The 19,147-nt window shown below is 41.6% G+C and overlaps 1 protein-coding gene across 1 annotated transcript in view; it reads right to left on the reverse strand.

Moving 5' to 3' along the window:
- The window catches only part of LOC145401395 (calpain-9-like), a 226,372-nt gene that overhangs the window by 48,774 nt on the left and 158,451 nt on the right, over window positions 1–19,147 (reverse strand). The window lies entirely within an intron of this gene.

Here is a 19,147-nt window from a genome sequence, read left to right on the forward strand (position 1 = left end):
GACTTTATTAACCCCTTCACTGCCACCAGGCTCTCATAACCTAATAGAACACCCAGGTAGTAGGAAAAATGAAGGAAAAAATGGTCGCAGTATTGAAGGGTCTGAGGTAAAATGTTTAAAATAAATCACCCTGGAAGATGTGCAAAGGAATCTAAAAATTAAACAGAATATGACCCTCCCTTACTATTTATGCGTATTACACCTCATCATTCTTTTACATAATAATTACATCATTAATAATAACATACACTAAATAAATGTGTAAAGTGGAAAATAATTCGCTGAGAAAGAGGAGCTAAGAATACAGTTTTGTGTCAGTAACTTACGAAAAGACGTGGTGGTATAATGGTCAAAATAAATCGCCGAGAAAGAGGCGTCACGATACATCAATACATTTTGCATCAATAACATACAAGACTTGATGGTGTAATGCGCAAAATAAATCGCGGAAAAGAGATACATACAAAAAAGATCTGAAAGTATAACATAAAAAATAAATCGCCGAGAAAAAGATGAAACGAAACATCACCATAACTTTCATGAATAACTAAGAAAAATATAAAACACAATATGAAGATGTAACGTGAAAAAAAAATCGCCAAGAAAAAGGTGCAAAGAAATTAACACAACTTGCATAAATAACAAGAAAAAAAAAAAAGAGAGAGATAATATGAAGATCGAATGTGGAAAAAAATCGCCAAGGAAGGAGGTGGTGGTACTAAATTTCAGGAGGCAAGGAGAATACGGCGGTCTATCAGGCCCGGAGGAACCAATTCTAATAATGGTTACGGATGGGCCCAGGCATTATCCCGGAGTTGACCCGCTAATGGCCTCAAATTACCCCACCATCTCCAGGCGACCCACTTAACCCTTTTTCTCCTGGATTTTTTTTTTTTTTTTTTCAAGGTTTGGTATTAGGTGTCTAGAATTTATCTTTTATTTATCTGTTTTGTTTAGCTCTAGGCCGTAAAAAAATTCATAGCTTTGGTACCGAAATTTCTTATATAATTTTTTTTATTTTTAATTTGTCTTTAGTTTTCTTTGTAGTTTTTAGCCTTATTTTTTTATTTTTTTTTTTCTGTAGGCTTAATAGCGCTGTTTAGCAATGGGCCCTCATCTAGTATATAAAACCCTTAGATGTTATTGTTCCTACGACTTTCATGCTAAACTTAATAATCTCCCTGAATATATACTGATATTAGGTTTAGTGTAAGCATGGACTCCAGGGAACAATGAGCATTAATACACACACACACACACACACACACACACACACACACACACACACACACACACTTCATGATACTATAGAAAATTATTATACTCACATACAGAAACTTTACATCTGTATTAAAGATACAATTCCTGTCACTCTGAGCACCATCATCATCGCAATTTTTTTCCCCCTTCTGTAGGTGGGATTAGGTAGGTTACAGAGAGCCAAGAATAGTATATTGGGAGAATTAATACACATGTCCAGTAAAATGGGCCACACCCCCATTCATTCACCATTCAGGCCCCCGGAATCCTGCCTCCACCAAACACGAAACACCTGTCTATACGTAACGTCATAATCGCCTATTAAACACGCAGTCCGACCACTATCCACACGCTGATAACGTTCATGGCACTGCAGACAAATAAGATGAAATATAAACAATTCAAACATGGATGAATCATAGCTACACACCGAAATTAGTTTTAGTGTGAGGGTGAGAGGCAATGAACATAAATTACTGGCTACGTCCTGGTGGCTGCAGTAATCCATTCTCCTGGCTCATTTGGGTGTCAAGGAAAAACAACCTAATTTCTTCACAACGATGGCCTTGTCTTTCTTATTTTCCCTTTTTTTTTTTTTTTGTCATTCTTGCCCTGCCAGCCAATTTTTACTTAGCTTAGGGGAGATTTTTCCTGGTATTCTCCATTAACCCTTGTAGGACGATGCCGTACTTATTTTTGTTTAATCACCTCATGCTGCCACCAAACAATTTTATTCCTGTGAACGGCGACGCTTATCCTGGTGAAGCGATTCAGGTAACGAATACAATGGCTTCCTCAAAATATTGGAAGAATATTAATTTTCAGGGAGGTTATGGTAAATTTTTCCTGTACTACTGTCATGGATTATACTATTATTAACAAATGATACGTAAGTTAATCGCCGTAATACGAATTTTGTAGGCTATATAATTTTCTCGCAGATGATTATATACTAACTAATCTGACCTAACGTCTGGGTAGTGAGGCGAAATTGCCATCACCCGCGTGGGATGTAAACAAACACAGATACTAAGGGCAATAAAGTTGAATTGCGAGAGAAGTTTATATATATATAAAAAAAAGGCGATTTCCTTTGAAAGACATACTTCACAGCATAAAAACTACGATATACATAACTATAGTCGTAAAAAAGTCTTCGAGGATGGAACGTCGTGGGAAGACAGATCCTTGTTGAGTAGGGAGAAAAATCCATAAAAGTATGTTATTTTAAGGTCACACCGCAAGTGATCCGGCGCTGGAGGATAAAGACAAATATAATTGCAAAATTCTTCCGAACTTCTAAGACTGCAATATTCAATAGAAATAGTAATGAAAAAAAAAAAAAAAATCGAGTTTCCATATACAGTAAAGCAAAAAGTAGTCTCGCTGAAAAACGGAAAACAAAGTCCCATTGATCTGCACTGGAACTATTATTTTCAACTGTTGCCAAACTGCAGCTATAGTTCACTCAGTTTATCCGTTTGAATGTTTGATTGCATGTCCATATATATATATATATATATATATATATATATATATATATATATATATATGGGGGGGGGGCAAGAAAACAACAATGCTTAGAAATTGTAACACCATATTAGGGTGTTATTTCGAACTTGAGCTACTGTCTAAATTCGAAATAATTCTATGCATGTTTGATCTCTCCAATATGCAGAACAAGCAGCCATAAAGGTAACACCAGTTTTTCCTTTTTATTAACACACACGTACACACACACACACACACACACACACACACACACATATTACCCCGTATTTTTTTACTTTCTACCCTTCCAACCCCCTCTAAGACCCAAGTAATTGTCACCTAATCTGGGGTGATGCAGGGAATGGCTTCAATGGTATGGATTCTAATTAAGGAGCATCTTTTTTAACCTGTAAATAATGTAAACGTTCCTTTACACTTAACATTCTTCTATGTGTGTGTGTGTGTGTGTGTGTGTGTGTGTGTGTGTGTGTGTGTGTGTGCGCGTGCGTATATATATATATATATATATATATATATATATATATATATATATATATATATATATATATATATATATATAACATGAAAAATGGAGTAACTATGAAACAGCATGGCCAACGAAATGAAGCACACAGTTATTCATACTTCCATCAATCCTTCCGAATCCTAGGCTCAATCTAAAAAAAAAAAAAAAAATACCATCAAAACATTTTCATTCCTTTATAGATGAACTTATCATGCGTAATCACATGTTTATACAGTTTTTAATTATATTTTGAAATCCAGTATACTCGAACCACAAATAATTTTACCCTACCAGAAGACTCATTCTTACTTAACCTCAATTAGTTGACTGCAGCAGCTGGACTGGTCTGGCTGGAGCGTAATGAACCCAGTTTAATCAGTGGGCCTACACCGTAAACACATTTGAGCCAGCCAGGGAGAAAACACCGCCTAAATGATCTGACCACAAGACTGATAACAGAAAGGTGTTACGGATGAGGCCTTAACTGATCCTGAATCATAAAACTACAATGTCTAACAGATACCGATTTATTATAGAGATTTCTTTTTCTGATGATGCCTTTACTAGCTAAAAAAAAAAAAAAAATAAAAAAAATAAAGTCCCCTGTAAATGTCGGAACATAAGGGTCGTAGCGAGCTCAAAGACATTCTAAAAAAATATTCTAAATATTAAGCATAATTTATCAGAATTCTTACGGTGTCAGCATTTAGTATATTAAGCTTGTAACCCCACATTAGAAGCCACTATTTTCCTTCGATTAAGTTTGGTTGAGAGGAAAATTATAAATATCTTTAAAATTTTTAATTAATACCTTGAAGAATTATTTTAGAGGAAATGTAAACAGCAATGACATTATAAAATTAAATTTACTGTGTTCATTACGCAATAAAATATCACTGTTCAGTATCTGACTGCGGGTTTTTGACAATTTATAGCTAAATAATAAAATGAGAAATATATACCTTACGGAATGGCTTTAGAAAAAAAAAAAAAACGAAATCGATTCAAAATAATTTCTCAGCGTCAAAGTGAAGATAGATTTTTGATGTCTTGACTTTCGATTTTTATTGATGCTCCACTTTTCCGATACACCTATGGCATCTAATTAGATTACTGTGGGAGTCTCTCCTCACTCCGAACTCGTTGTCTTAACATTGTGGATCACAGGATGAACAGACTTTAGTAAATGGGTTTATTTTAGTTTTACGCGTATAGATGTATGAGTTTTCATGTCGGTACTTGTTTTTGGTTACAGTGGTTAAATCACATGTTAATTTCTTTACTACATTTTATTCTTATCATCTTTATACAGTTTGATTCAGCTCACGAGAGATTTCGAAGTGGCGGAGTTTGAAAATTTATACTATATACTTAAAATATCAAATGTACAGTACTGTCAGTACTACGCATAAGCTATTTGTAGTAAGAGTATGTGATTTAATCTTGGTACTCACTGCTTTAATACAACAAACTAAAATAAAAACACTAACATTACATTTTTCTCATTTTATCAAATAACCCCCTTGTGCAGTAGCACTGTGCTAAAAAAGGAAACACACACACACACACACACACACACACACACGTGCACGTTAAATGAACTAAAACTCTCATTTCCTGAAGAGCAAAAGCTGACAAAAGTTTGTTGAGATCTGGACCGAAAATTACTCTTACTTCGCTGCTATATGAAGAAATCAGCAAAACTCTTCTGCCTACTTACTGGCCGTCGTTCCACAAGTCATGGTTCTTTCACCTTAACTTGGCCCAGATTTTCGTCTTCTTACACCTTATTTCACGTACCTCAGTGACAGAAAATAGGTGCTATGACTGGACATCATTTGTAAAGCACCTCTTCGTACGCAGTCAACATTGAGGGAGGAGAGACGGCAATTTTAGAGGTCAGGTTAAAGTGAAAACAGTGTAACGTTACTGTCCATATTCTAAACTTCTTACCATCTGTATTATTTAACACTCAGGCTCTTGTGATTCACTCTCACCTCGATAATGTGTGTGTGTGTGTGTGTGTGTGTGTGTGTGTGTGTGTGTGTGTGTGTGTGTGTGTGTGTGTGTGTGTGTGTGTGTGTGTGTGTGTGTGTGTGTGTGTGTGTGTGTGTGTGTGTGTGTGTGTGTGTGTGTGTGTGTGTGTGTGTGTGTGTGTGTGTGTGTGTGTGTGTGTGTGTGTGTGTGTGTGTGTGTGTGTGTGTGTGTGTGTGTGTGTGTGTGTGTGTAAGCAATGCTGCCAGTATAGGCAATCGTATTAGTGTAAACGTGCGTGTAATTGTCTGCAAACGTAAAAGTGTAAGCAAGCAAGTAAAAGTAAGCATGCATGTATTTGTAAGCAAGGGTGTAAGTGTAAGCAAGCGTGTAATAATCGTAAGCAAGCCTGCAAGTGTAAGGATGCGTGCAGGTGTAAGTATGCGTGCAAGTATAGTCAAGTGTGTAAAGGTATGCAAGCGTTTAAGTGTAAGCAAGCATATAAGTGTAAGCATGAGTGTAAGTGCAAGTGTGTGTCTAAGCGCCCAGGTGCAGGACCTGAGGGAGGTCGTGACGCAGGAGGCAGGGGTGAAGGAGAGGCGGGGCCAGCCATCACGTTCCCCGCCAGTCCGCCCAAGTCTGTTTCCTCCCCCTCCTTCTCGCTCATCTTTCTTTTTCTCCCCTCTCACCCAAACATGCACTTTCATGACCCTCTCTCACTCACTCAACTCACAAGCACTCTCATGACCCCTCACTTTCTCAAGACCCCCCCCTCACACGTTTCCCTGACGTACTGTCGTCCGACTGTTTCCTCTCTCTCACAACCTTCCCTAACTCAAAATTCACAAGCCCTCTCATGATCTTCCTTCTCATCCTGCAACCTCAGCTCACTCCCACACCTTGCCTTCAAAAGTTACCCATAAAGCTTTCTCACATACTTACATTCTACTTACACACCTGGATCTTTCCCCTCTCTCTATCCAACTCTTCCTAGCTCCACAATCATTCCCACAACCTTCCTTCAGTCCTGTTATTTACAAGCAGTATCATAACTCTCTCTCACACTCCACCAACCCTACCTCATCCCTGGAACCTTTCCGTTCTTTCCTGCAATTCTCACTAACTCGACAATCACTGCAACAACTTTCCCTCACATGCCAGCACTTCCCCCTCCCTCACACAACTCACAGGCACTCTCAAAAACCTCCCTCACAATGTCACACTCTTTCCTCATTCCCAGATCTCTCGGCGACTTTGATGATCCTCCCTTTCTCTCGCACAATCCTCCTTCACTCGCATACCATCAACCCCCTCCCTCACACTCACACAACCCTCCCATTCACTTTCACAAACTCCCTTCCCTCATACTTTCACAACTCTTCCTTACCACCATAACTAATAACTATTCTTATAACCCTCTCTCCACATCCACAGCCCTCACTCACACAACTCACTAGCACTCTCTCACAAGTATCCTCCTCGTCCTCGTCGTCCTCCTCTTCCTCCTGTGTTTCCTCTGGCTTGCAAGCTTCCCTCACGCACGCAACTCACACGCACTCCCATAACTTGATACACTCTTGGGAATCCCCCCTCAATCTCCTACAACTTTCTTTAACTCTACACAGACCTCTCCACAACCTAAACATCACTTCCTCGCTTGCACAACTCACAACCATTGTCGTTACTCTCTCACATTCTCAAAATAACTCCCACATTCCTCATTCACATTGCCATGTGCCGTATCATAGCCCTTCCACACACTCCAACAATGCCACAACCCTAAATCATTCTCAATTAACAGTCACTCTCACAATCCTCCCTCACTCCTCCATAACCCCTTCTTCACTCACAGAACCCACAACGACTCTCATAATCCTCTTTCGAACTCTTACAACCATATTTCACTTCCGTGACTTACAGTTACTCCTTATGGTCTGATAATTCTTCCCCACACTTTCACAGTTAATCACTCACAGCCATCCTCTATACTCAATCAACCCTCCCTTATAACCACAGCCTACAAGTACTCTCATAATTCTCCAACACACAACTATAACTCTCCTTCACACTCTCGCACCCCTCCCTCACTCCCATCCCTCCCCTCGCTCCCACAATCCACTCTAACCTCCCAAATTCTTCCTCACATTCTCACAGTGCATCCTCACTTTCACATTGCTCCCTCACTCATCTACACACCACCCTCACTTTCTTCCTCATTCCCACAACTAACCCTGACTCTAACGATCACTCCTACAACTCACCTCACTCTCACAATGACTCCCACATTCCTCCCTCACTCCCGCATCCCACCCTCACTCCCTCATCCCACCCTCATTCTCACAACACATCCTCAGTCCCACATCTTTCCCTTACTCCCAGAATCGTCTCCTTTAATCCCATTTGCCTCCCTCACATCCACATTCTTTCCTCATTCCCAAAATTACCCCTGTCGCTCTCACACCCTTCCGTCAGTCCCATAGCCCTCCCTCACTCCCACATCCTTCCCTCACTCCCAAAACTCTCTCTCACTTCCCATAACTTCCTCACTCCCCAAATCCTCTCTTTCTCTCTCCCTACACCCGTCCCTCTGCAACTCGTGCCGGTCTGTTCCATCCCCTGCCATTCTCTCAGTAACTTCACTATGTTTGGATGTATTTCATTCACAGCTTTAATTCCTTCATTTATATATTGCATTATGACTCTCGCGATTAATTTACTCAGATGAAAGAAACGTCCTAGCCCCTGCCAGATTAAAAACATTGCTACTAAACCCTTTTTATTTTAACTTGGCCCAGACACTTCTTCTTTTGCAGCTTATTTCCCGTATCTCAGTGACAGAATAAGATAATACTGATGCTCTACATGATTTCCATAGTACTCCTTCATGACTCGCACCATAATCTAGTGTTAATCTCTTACTACAGCTCAGTATTCAAGAAGACAGCAATTTTAGGCCAGGTCAGTGTACAAGTGGTATAGTTTCTTATCTCTTATTACCAGGCTTGGCAAGTTAATGGTGCTTACCTTCAGACGATTTTCCTCACCAGAGACTCAAGCAATCCAAGCGCTAAGAGTGTTGTGTTCTAACAGCGTCGGTCAGAGTCAAGACAACAGGTTAAAAAATGGTTTGCAAATTCCATTATGTATAAATCTGATGCAATCGATTCAGAATATATCACACAACCCGTAACCCTGGTGCCAAGAGAAAATTATTACATTCTCACTATGCTGAAATTTACATGATATGAATGTGTCACTGAATATATTGTTTGCTGCATGTCACTGTGTTTTGATTTTAGGAATGAATCATGTTTATGAAATCTCTGTAAATTCCATCTGTTCTACTAGCAAATATAGGCTTATTGCAATTCTTTAAGCCTATATGGATGTCTAGTGGTAGGCGATTTAACGCAACCATTATTATACAGAATTGGAGATGCAATAGTGATGAAAAGCTGAGTGCAAATGCTTATAACATTAATTACAAACGCCAACATTGATCTGATGCATAAAAATTAACAAAATATTGATAAAAACATTGCTATACTGTAAGAGAGCTTTATCTGAATGTTGCCCATAATGGAGGTAAAAAAAAAAAAGGAAACGGGCGTTGTTACATAATTATCTGAACTACTTTGCCACGTACCATCAAGAAAAGCATATCATGGTACACTTCCTCCTTCTTCATGAGAACACACACACACACACACACACACACATTTAACAGATATAGACACATACAAAACATAACTCTACACCGCCACATACAGCACAAATATATGCATCACATACATACACAGACAGACGTTCATACACACTGGTACACACACACATACATCACCACCAACAACACATCAGTCCAGACGCCTTGTTTCTCTGACTTCGTTGCCTGTGAGGAGGTTTAATTAAGGCAGTACCAGCTGGAGAGAGAGAGAGAGAGAGAGAGAGAGAGAGAGAGAATAAAGCATCATTACTAAGGCATACTCGAGACTCGCATTAGCTGGCAAGGCGCAGATGTGTACCAGGATGAGATCTAGCGGTTAAAGGTACCAGTCCCAGTGTTGGCCTGGTATTTCGGGCTTGGGGACAAAGCTTCATGAGCCTGTTGGTTTGTTTTGGTTTCCTTTTTTAATATCATGTTAGTTGCCTGGGTCGTAGTTTAATCATGTTTCCTTTCGGTCACGTAATGCCATTTGAATTGAGGGTCGATCATCTAACCCCCCAAAGTTCTGTACTAGCTCAGCCTAACCTAGGGCTCTTACGCTACGATGTGTGTAGAATGGGAGTAGCTGGCTGTTACCCTTTTTCTCGTTGGTTTAGGAGGCTTCAAAGACATTTTTCTTGTGGAATCACTTTGGATGTAGTACAAAAAAAGACAAAATTCGTCTTTACGATGGTCAGAACCACACAAAAAATGTCGTCGTCGGAAAAGGGGTTAACGCGCCATATGCAAGTTCAAGTGAAAAAAGATGTGCTACAGAACGTTCTAAGTCGTAAAGAACACGGCCTTAGAGTAATCCAGATCGGTTCACGCCTCCACCAGACGATTTTATTAATCTCTGAGGAGATTTTTCTTAACGAAAGGGTTAAGGATCACGAAAATACATCCAAAGAGAAACTAAGATTGGCTCACCCGCATGCCACACTATTTTATTTATAATAAGAATGAGCTTGTAGTGAAGAGCTAAGGCTTACAAGAATGAGGCCTATATTATAAAAAATTAGCGCGCGATGGAGTATGTACACTCTGATTAATGGTGATAAGTGTCCCACTCCTATGAAAACTTGACTGAATTCCACTTCACATGTAGAGGTCAAATTTCCTTTTTTTTTTTTTTTTTTTTTTTTTTTAAGCATGTATATCAGCACCTGTGGGTCTGTCTTTTCCTTCACGATCTTAGGCTTACCCTCTGGTTAACTGAATGTGACAAGTCCCTAGAGAATTCAAGGTCAGTTCCTTTACTGTAAGAAGGAAGAAAAAGAAGAGAGTTTTCTGCATCAAACACCCTGTTCCGTCGGAATAACGAATCTCAAATAATGAACCCCAAACAAAAAGTCCTCAGGCCGAAGGGTTTAATATTACACCCATAAGACCCAACAGGCATAGTGGTTCACGGTTCCGCTCTCCCACAGCTCACCACCACCACCACCACCATCACCACACCGGTTCTGCTCCCGGAGGTAACGGAGAGCGAGGTTCCCACGGTGGCATGAGCAAAAACAGGAGGAAGATTTGAGGGGAAGATGTACGGTAGGGAAAATTCTCATGACGGCTGAGTGGCTATTGGAATGGAATATATTACATCTCCCTGTCAGTCTGTCTGTTTGTCTCTATTCATCTGTTTGTCTATCCGTCTATCTATCTATCTATCTTCCTACCCAGCTGTCCATATATCCATCTATCAATCTAAGCATCTAGCTATCTGTCAGTCTGTTCATCCATCTACCTATCAGTTTATCTATCTATATCAATCTGTCCATCAATCTATCCATCTTTGCTTCCTACTTTTTTATCCATCAATCTGTCTATCTATCTATCTATCTGTCTACTACTTTATCTATCTACCTACCGATCTATCTATTCATTCATTCATGCATTGATCTGAGCAGGCATTAATGAAAAAGACTTATAGAAAAAGGATATTCACTGAGATGGAAATAAATCGCCAAAACAGTCTGTGTAGCTGCCTTTTTATCTATCGTTCAATCTACCTGTCTATCTATCCTTCCATCAAGAGGAGGACTTGGTGGGGAAGAAATACAACTGGGAAACTTCACACGGCGGTTGGACAGGTACAATACTCGACTATAAATCTATCAATCACCCTATCAATCTATCTATCTATCATGTATCTATCTATCTATCTATCTATCTTATATATCTAGCAATTTATCGAAACATTCATTTCCATAATTATGTGTGTTTTATCCATCCATCTGTCTATCATTCAATCTATGTATTCATCCCTTTACATATCAATCTAACTTCTGCACCCAGCTAACTGTCTATCCATATATCCACATACCCTATCTATCTGTCTATTTATCTATCACATCCAACTATGTCAATTCATCCGTCTATCATTCTATCTATGTATCCATCCTTTTACATATCAGTCTAACTTCAGCATCCAACTGACTGTCTATCCACATGTCTATCAATCCTATCTATCTGTCTATATCTGTCACATCCATATATGTCAATTCATCCACGCATCTTTAATCCTGTTTGTCTGTAGATCACTTGCTTGGTCCTGTACCCTTGAGGTGTATCCTTGACAACATACCTTCCATGAATATCTGTCCCTACTCAGCAACGACCAACAAACAATAGTATACTGCCGCCAACCAAAATAATGTAACATCGTAAAGAGGAAAAAGGTAACAGTTATGATATTGCAGGTGCGCGTCCTCTCTCTCCTTTCTCTCCTCCTCCCTCCCTGCTTCCCTAGATCTCTCCTCCCCTCCTCCCTTTCCTTCCCTCTCTCATTCTTTGCCTCCCTCTTTCCCTCGCTCACTGTTTGCCTTGATCCCTGCCTCTCTCCTTCCTTACATCACTCCTTCTCTTCCTCCCCCTCTCCTCCTCCCTCTCCTTCCTTCGCTTTCTCCTTCTCAAGGTACTCTCAACTCCCCTCCCTTTCCCTTCCTTTTTCCCATGCTCTCCCCTTCCTTGCATCCCTTCCTCCTCCTTTCCCTTCACTCTGTGCTCCACCCTTTCCACGTTCCCTCTTTTCCCCTCTCCTTCCTGCCTGCCCTTCTGCCCTTGCTCCATCCTTTCCTCACTCCCTCTCTCTCTTGCTCCATCCTTTCTTCGGTTCCTCCCTCCCTCCATCCCTCGCTCTGTCTTGCCCTCTCTCTCTCTTTCCTTCGGCTCAACAACCCTGGAGAAATAAGAGGAAGGAGATGAGGAGGAGATCCAGATGACAGTCCATTACGTTACGGGCCTGAAAATGAGGCCTGGGAACTATTACTCAGGCCACGACTCAGCCCCAGACCCGTATTTCCATCACCTTAGGATGCTCTCTGGCACCTCTTCCTACCTGACTTATTGCAGCCATACGGTATGTCAATGTTCCCTCGTACTGTACACTATATATGTAACTACGTCTATATTTTCGTGTTAGGATTTCAACGTCCTCAGAGAAGGATGGAGTCATGAATTTTCGAATATTAGTTAAGCGGGAAGCTCAAAGTTTGGACGTATGAACTACGCGACTACGGGTCTGTAGACGAAGGGTGGTACGTTTGGTATCCATCCAGCAGCATCCCATGCCCGACAAAACTGAGCAATAAATGGCTGAAAAGTAATTAATAGTAAACAATACACATAACACCAAGTGCGTCCCATTTTCAAGGCAGGAAACAGCGTCAGGGTAAGTTAGATGATGACAACGACGACGATGATGATATAACATGTAAATGACTTACTAGACAGGAAGTGTCAGACAGCTTCCTAATTCAGCGAGAATACATCACGAACTGCAGAGCATCCCAGGTCCTGACGGTAGTGTACCTCATCTACCTCACCTCATGCACATCATCACCTCGACTCGCCTTCCCTCGACTCATTTCACGTGCATCGTCATCTCGCCTCATCTTACCTCACCTCATCTAACCTGACCGCTTCCAATCCCCTCTCCTTACCTCACCTAACCTCCACTCATTTCACTGTATCCTACCTCACCTCATCCTGTGCACACCATCACCCCGACTCACTTCACTCCATGCACACCATCACCCTACCTCACCTCATCCTCACTTCAGCCATCACTTCTGCCGGGAGATCATGTCCAGGTGTCAATGAGGGCTGGACGTCACACTGGCCCCGCATTGCGTGTAATTCTCGTAATATCCTAAGTGAAATTCCCGCCTCCACACGGCCGCGTCGGTAGGAAAAGCTTCCAGGAAGGACTTTAACCTTTTGACTATAATGATAACAATTTCTTTTTATTAAAGTATTACCTTTACAGTTGAATTTGGCTTTATTTTTCCTAGAAGGACACAATTTTCCCGGCTTCTAACCTCTGATCCCTTCTTCAAAAAAAAAAAAAAAAAAAAAAAAGTAGAACTAGTCTAGAAACAGTCAACTGGGGGGAGAGATACAGTACTTTTGGCCGATTTCGACCTCTTGGACCACCTTATTTTTCTTACATTCTTGATATCGCCATCAGATAAGTTTATTCAGCTTACGAGGGAAAGTCCCCCTTCCCTTATTCCCATGTGAACAGTCTAGAACCAGTCTGCACGACGATAATGATTGAACTTTATTCCCACCGCCCGCCGCTAGACTATATTTTTCAGGTCAGGAGAGAAACCCTCCCCCCCCCCTCTCCAATGCACCAGGTTAGAAGCGGTTCATAACGCTTTCACTACGATAAACATCATTTTTGTATTCTTGATAACGCCCTCCTTTCCCTTGTCTCTTCTTTGTGGAGGGTGACCTAGTTTTCACGATAAATCTTCGTGGCAAGTAGGTTTTTTTTTTTTTTTCGAAAATATGTTTTTTAATATTGGTGGTACTTTTTTACTTTAATCCCTTCACTCCAATGACGCATCTCCTTAATTCTTGCTACTATGAGAGATTTTTATTCAGCTTAAGAGATTTTTTCGAACTGCAGGTGTTAGATACTTTCACTACACCTTTCCGTGCTGAGGTACTGTCCTACGCTGAACAAAACTGTCTGTTGTCGACAAATAAAAGAAAATGCGTCATCGACCTGAAGGGGCTACTATTCACTCTAGCTTCGTTGTGAATTTTGGCATCGGAGTGAAGACAGACGTTTAAACAAGCAATTATATACACGACTCAACACCTGTCAGAAGACGTATTTTATTCTAATCTTGCTGTCTCCTAACGATAATTATTCAGCTGAAGAGAATTTTAGAGCAGAGGTACATACAGCCTTCATTAATCCCTTCGCACTAAAGCCCTTTCTAAAACTAAATAAAATCGTCTGGAAGTGGCAAGTATGAACTAAAATACGACGCCACCCGCAGTGAAAGAGTTAGGCGCAAGGGAGCTAGCTGGTTGCCGCGGCTGGAGTCCCGTTCACCATGATCACCTCCTCTCATCGTCACTCCTGGCTTCCCGGTCACAGCTGCCGGGTTTATGCTTCCGACACTACCTCATCCCGTCCCCCCCCCCCCCCCAAAAAAAAAGTCCCATCGTTCAGAGAGGTACCTACTGCGGTGGTAAGTCTGACGGATGTATTGTTCTGGTCGCGTATTCTTGTTGGTTAATGTACTCAATAGTATTTCTTCCTTAGCGATTTATTCTTCGATCAGGCTGGTTAATTTCCTTTTGCAAGCTATTTATGCAGTACATGGCGACATCGGAAGGACTTATATAGCACGGAATAGGACAGTATGGTGGAATAAACAAAATGAATCGCTACGGAAAAGGTGTTAGGCAGCTTTCTTACCCGACGAAAATACGAACTCTGAACTGACAAGGTTCTCTTCCATCTCTGCCTTACTAGCTTGTTTTTGCATATGGCACTTTAGTTCCTTCACTATGATGACTTATTTTTCATATTACTCAAGCTATCACCAGATGATTTAATTCGAGTTTAAACCTCTAGTGGCAAGGTAGCTAATGAAGTCCCTATCTGACTCCTTCAATGTGAAACATGTACCCTCAGAGATTGCAAGTACGAAATAAAAAAGACGTCACACACTTGGTTAATATTCCCTCGTGTAATATTCCTGCTTAATACATCTCACCTGTTACTGGTACCCTCTCCAGCTGTGTGGCTTTCGAAGGCAGGAGAAAGCAACCTCGTTCACTCACATGCAGTCTCTCAGCTGTTGTATGTAATGGTCTATGCTTTTGTGTCTTGTCATCCACAACTCAGTCATTTCACTTCTTCCATGACAGTGTAATTCCCCCATAATCCACTTCATTTCAATTTGTTCTGTTCCACACACCCCTTTCACCCATCAATAGGGTTCATACTTCCGTCACTCACAGTCTTTCACATCATCCTTCCACTTCCGCATTGGTCTTAACTTTCCTCTCACTCCCTGTACTTTTGATTTGCACATCTCCCATCACTTTTTCTTCATAATGTCATCCTACCGAAGCACATCCTGGTTTGTCCTTTTCATTACACTGCTCCTCCTGCCACACTTCTCCCTCGCAAAGTATCAGTTTTTATCTTTGCCAAACCATCACACCCCGCACATAAACCACAGGAACCTCATATCCATCATTTCAACCGTGTGCCCTTCTTCATTTTCTATAATCTATTCTCTTCCTCGTCTCTTTCTATTACGTCACATCTAATGACATCCTAACCGTATAGAACTGCACTAACCAAATTTTCAACTACATGAAGCCCACCATTTTAACCTTTGAAAATTTCCAAAATATTCACAGCATCTCTTTTGTCATTTTATCAGACTGTCACCATTGTCTGTTTGTTCCTTTTTAACTGCGTCGTTCGTTTTTTCTTTTCTATACGAGAGATTAAGAAAAAATTCTAACACAACAGAATATGAAGTTTTGATACGTATGATAAAAATCGAACGCTATGGACCAGGTGCTACTGAGCCTCCTTGGCCCACGAGAATATGGTTGTTTATGGCACCGACGAGCCGCGGCGTGAGACACAAAGGTAGCTTGGCTCATCACCCCAAGCTGTAAGCCTACTTCATGGTGGTACGTGACGCGCTTATATATTTCTACTACTGAATATAAGGTATCAGAAAAATATAGCCATCATCATCATTATCTTCATCTTCATCATATCAGCCCTACTTCCCACCTGATAGAAGAGAGGATTGCTGAAATATTGCTCAGTTGACCCATGTAAGGACCATAATGTTCCTATTCCACACACAGCAGAAGAATGTTACAGAAGGCAGACCAAGGCAACATTTAATTCGTGCTTACTGGCCATTTTATCCGGACCTCAGAACAGTGATGCCGAGGCTGGACGATAAGGAATATTGTGCAGCCCATGTTTTATAGTTGTATCATTTACAGTATGAAATAAAATGCAAGTTGAAGCTATGTTTCCTTTATATGAAAACAAGGCAATGTTTTGTGAATTTTGAAACATTATTTCTTCTAAAAATGTCATGTTCACACATAGATCTTATATATCTGTATCTATCTTTCTATCTATCTATCGATTAGCACTTAAATGTCAAGGTATTACTATTTTAGCAGTCGTTCGTAATGTGAAAGAAAGTTCTGACCTAAGTGGGAGAGCCAGGCCCTCTCAGTGCTGCTCCAAGACCCGCGATGTATCACTAATCAAAGCCCAAGAAGCGAAAGGAGAAAATAAGGAAGACGAATTTCTGCTATTGCGAAAATCGCTACTTTTATTGCGTCGCTAAATCATAGAATATATCTGGCGTTACCGAAGTGCCTTAAGTGTTATTTATTTTGGTCCTTAAGGTTAAACGCAGCTGCCTTCCCCGCGTCCTGACAGTGATGAAAGAGGCGTAAAGCCGGCGCCAGAGGCAGGGACGGCAGAGGGGAGGCGAAGGAGGCGGAATATGAGGGGAAAGAGTAGGAGGCTTGAGAGATAAGGTTCTGGGCCTGGCACCCCCCCCCCCACAACCACCCACACCTCTCCGACCTCTATTACCCCTCTCTCCTATCCATTCCCCCCCCCCCTTTGGTTCTCCCTCACATCCTCCAAACAGGGTTCCAACCACTTTACATACCACTACTGTCCACATTCCCTTACTTCCACCTCTTATTCCGCTCCTCCACATCCCCAAATCGGGTCCCATCTACTGTACGTCACACACCCAAATTTCCCTCCCTCCCACCCACATCCTCATCAGATAACATCAACGTCACATCCCATCGCCGCCCCAAATTCCTTATCCCGCCGCCCCGAATTCCTTACCCCTACACCGCCATTCCTCCTTTCCCCTCTTCCCCACATCCCTTCCCACGTCGCATCTACTTTACAGGCCACCACCGCCCACACTACTACTGCACGCCTTCCAACTCCCCTCCCAGCGTCCAACCTACATCACATCCCATCACATCTCCATTTTTCCCTTCCCTCCACGACCAATCTCTTCCTCCCACCTTCTATCTCCCTCCCATCTCACCATCACCGCAATTTCCTTTCTCCCTCTTCTTTCCCTTATCCCTCCACCCCCCCCCACGAGCCACATATGTCAAACCCCACCACTATCCATATAACCTCTCCTCCCCCACCCTTCACCCCCATGTTCCATCCACGTCAAACCCTAACACGGCTCACACAACTCCTTTTCCACCCCCCCTCCCTCCCCGATACCTCAATTCATGTCACACCCCTCCACCAGCCACATTACTCCTCCTCCCTCTCCCTCATTCCCATGTCCCCCCCTTCAGCCCCCCTGCCTCCCGCGTCCCATTCACGTCACTCCCCACCACCACCCACACTAGTCCTCCCGCCAGCCGTGAACAACAGCGCCTGAGGCCATCTGCCCTGACGTAGGGAATGTTGCGCCCTGAGATACGACCCCACGGCAGGACAAGGCCTTCTGGCTCAACCTTCATCTGTCTCGCAACGCCCCCTTCACGAATGTATGCCTGGCTTTATATTCACAAACTTTCTTTAATTTAAGCTGCTTATTTTGTGACACAGTTCTCATCCGTCTCACAACCCCCTCTCCCTTCAGATATACATGCCTGGTTCTATATTTACAAACTATCTTAAGCTCAAGTTGTTTGTAGGGGACTTGTGACTCAACCTCCATCTGTATCACAACGTCCCTTTAGGAACAGATGTCTGACTATATATTTACAAACTTTCTTAAGAAGTGCATAATATTTTTTTTTCTGTTTGTCTTCATTTATGCACAAGCTATACACCTAACAATGACACTTTACAGACTTTTTCAAGCTGTGTATGAAATAGTTTGCCTTTCCCTTTGTCTTCATACGGCTACGATACACTTCAGAACCAAACTACAATACAGTTAATATTATATACGAAAAAAAAAAAAAAATACACGGAAAACAAAACAAATTCTTATACCAGTGAAATGCTATGGCTTCTTCATCCTGCAAATCGGCTAAGCCCCTTGATAAATGTGGATCCTGGCTCAAGGGTGCTCTCCTCTCTCCAAGTAAGACAGGAAGCAGTGTAGGTGAGACTTACGGCCCCTCAGTACCAAGCCGTCTCTCTTATTTCATTCCTGCCACCGATGAACAAGTCTGGGGAAGCACTACGAGAAAATGACGTCCTTTCAGACGCATGACGTCTCTTATTTTATTGACGACACCCTTGGATGATTTGGGGGAAGCACAGCCAAGAAAAAAGAAAATGTCCTGTCTTCCACAAATCCTCATTCCTCTCCAAACGACAGGGAATATTCTTCATTCATATACTCGTTTCTTGTGTGCCATCATGGTCCTAGCACTTAAAAAAGTAAATATCTACAACACCTACCATTGCCACTGCCGGCAGAGAAGAGACAGCGAACTTTTACTTATGGCTGTAGAAGGAGAGATTAAGGGCTTTATCCTTAAAATCGTCTCATTGATGACGTACTTTATTTCAGTCTTGTCACCGCCCGGACTATTTCATTCAGCCTAGATAAGACTTCTTGTAATTAAAGGGGTAATTCTACAATAAGGAGAGGCCATTCCTATGCTGATGATAATCGTCTGACGGTAGCATAAATAGTTCTAATACCTATCGTCGTCAGAAGTTAAGAATCATCATCTCATCACCATCATCATCACCATCATGACTTTTTTTTCTTCTACTTAAGGTTGTGGTTATGTGGGATCCCTACCCTCCTTCCCCAAAAAAAGAAAAACCAATAAAAATAAAAATAAAGAGTACAAAACTGGGAGGACTTTCAACGAATACAAAGTGACACAGGGCAAACAATCATTCATGCACCATTCAAGACCCCGATTCCTGGCTCATCCTC

This window comes from Coenobita brevimanus, chromosome 55 (genome assembly GCF_032717465.1).
Source record: "Coenobita brevimanus isolate Jiangsu-jjx chromosome 55, ASM3271746v2, whole genome shotgun sequence".
NCBI classification, from domain to species: Eukaryota; Metazoa; Arthropoda; class Malacostraca; order Decapoda; family Coenobitidae; genus Coenobita; species Coenobita brevimanus.